This window comes from Prunus persica, chromosome G1 (genome assembly GCF_000346465.2).
Source record: "Prunus persica cultivar Lovell chromosome G1, Prunus_persica_NCBIv2, whole genome shotgun sequence".
In the NCBI taxonomy this organism is placed as follows: Eukaryota; Viridiplantae; Streptophyta; class Magnoliopsida; order Rosales; family Rosaceae; genus Prunus; species Prunus persica.
Genome location: NC_034009.1, coordinates 29,367,329 through 29,370,010, shown reverse-complemented (window position 1 = coordinate 29,370,010; position 2,682 = coordinate 29,367,329).

Genomic DNA, 2,682 nt, shown 5'->3' with positions numbered 1-2,682 from the left:
CAGTTGCCACATAAGGTGGTCAATTAAGGTGGTTAATGTTGTGTGTCCAAATAGCATTACTCTTATACGTAATGATATAGATATTATTTCCAAAATTTTATTACAGTGAGATTTTAATTAGAAAAAAAACAAAAGCAATGCTGCTATTTTCATTCTTTGTCCTATTTCCTCATCCATTTTATCTTCAAAATTTTAAAGATAAATTTATCTCTTCGTAAAATAACTTCTAAGAACTTGTGGGAAAAAATGTCAACTCACCTAACCTACCTATTCTTTAAAAATAATTTTTAATTTTAAAACTAAAAATAAAAATAGTGAATTCGACCCAATTCGTCAGAGTAGTGAATCAAAAAAGCCAAAACCTGGCGAAGACAATAGCCAAACCAAAGCCACCTCCCTCTGAATATGACACCAAGGCAGCGACAAGACGGGGACAATAAGGGGATGCGAGGGCAGAAGCCCTAATCGTGAGCTGCCAAACGAAAGAGATCAACGCAACCCCAACGCAAACCCTGACACACACAAGATGAACAAAATGAGACACAAGGGAAAGCAACCATAAGGACTAAAGAGAGAGATGAATCGACGCCAACTGAGTCAGCGACAGGATGACAAGAGAGGACGAAGATGACAACGCACGCTGTCAAATCAAGGAGGACGACGATGGCTAAACATGGGGAGACCCTAATCTTGATGCACAGCTCTTATCGCGTAACAAGATAGCAACCCCGGCGGCTTAAAATGTCACATCCTGAGATCGGCTCTGCTGTAGCAAGATATTGTCCGCTTTGGGCCCCCCTCTCTGCCCTCACGATTTTGTTTCTGAGAGCTCACGAGCAACTTCCTAGTGGGTCACCCATCTTTGGATTACTTTAGCCTCAACTCGCTTAACTTCGGAGTTTCCATGACTCCGAAGCCAGTGAGCTCTCAAAAGGCCTCATGCTAGATGGAGGCGGGCATGTACATATAAGGTACATCACCCCATCTCATTGGTAGATGTGGGATGTTACAATCCACCCCCCTTAAGGGCCTAACGTCTTCGTCGGCATACTTGCACCACACGATAAAGGTACTCTGATACCAAATTGTCACATCCTGGGATCGGCTCCGCCGTAGCACGATATTGTCCGCTTTGGGGCCCCTTATCTGCCCTCACGGTTTTGTTTCTGGGAGCTCAAAAGCAACTTCCTAGTGGGTCACCCATCCTGGAATTACTCTAGCCTCAACTCGTTTAACTTCGGAGTACCTATGACTCCGAAGCTAGTGAGCTCCCAAAAAGCCTCGTGCTAGATGGAGGCGGGCATGCACATATAAGGCACATCACCCCCTCTCCATTGGTCGATATGGGATGTTACATAAAATGCATATTGTAGAACTTTATGTATGTAGCATATATATTGGGGAAGAGCCTCATGAACCTGGAAATTTGAGAGATGGGATTGTGTGGAAAGATAGGAAGATAAGGTGGGTATTTTAGGAATAATGGTGGGTGGAAATATAAGATTGTGTTTTTTCAAATTTACATAGTGGATGAGAAGATAAGGTGGGTGGGAAAATAGGACAGATAGTCAAAATAGCAGCACTCTAATTTTATTAGTGAGGCAAAATTTTAGAAACTTTGATGATTGGATGCAGTTTACGTAGCTTGGGCTATTGCATAATATTCAAAATTATCAAGTTATCATTTTGCATTTTATTCTAATTTTCACTTCGATAAATTTTAAGACGTTGTGTTCCAATAATCATAAAGATATATATATATATATATATATATATAGAGTAAAAAAGATTCTTATTAAGATATTTAGCCAGAAAAACATACATATTATTGAAATATTTTGTTAATCATTTCTTAAAGAAATATTATAGAGCCACTTGTGGATGAGATTTATTTATATTGGTGGCAGCGCTGCAACATGGATATTAATCAAGGCACATGCATTCTCCATCTTGACAAATAACTATTTTTTTTGAAACACATGATGCTTTAATATCTTCGCAATCAACGGATGCAGAGCATGTGTGGTACTCTTTTGATGGAAAAAGAGATTTGACTTTGACTTTGATGATCAGAATCAATTAGATCCAAGCATTTGCATTTGTGGTCAAAATAAATAACTGTTCTTGAAGCACATGAAGTTTTGTCACAATCCTTCGTAGTAGAACATTGTTGCGCTTCTATTCTTGTTGAGAATAATGTTAAACCTACAAACTAACATAGTTTCAAAAAAAATGCAAATATTTTTGTTAGTCCTGTGGGAGAACTGAAGTAGTGAGAAAAACTTGCTAACAAGGTCTAGCCCAGTGAAAAAAGTCTTAACTTGTAGAATAATGGTCTCAGATTTGAACCCCCATGATACATTGGTAGTGTGTGTGTGTGTGTGTGTGTGTGAGAAATCACTCTCCCCCTTTCTAAATTTGACCCAAAAAAGAAGAAGTTGTGATTAAAACTCACAAGTTGCAATGACCAAGAGAACAATATTAGTGCCCGTTTGGCATTGCTTATTTGGGGTGATAAGTGATTTTTAAAAAAATTTGGGAAGCCCAGCCTGTTTGGTAAACTATGGGAAAATCACTTATTATTAAAAATTGTTGTGAGAGAAAGCTATAAGGGAAAGCAGCTAATCAGGTGCTTTCATTTTCTGATTATGCATAAATTAGTTTTGAAGAGGGGTTGAGTTT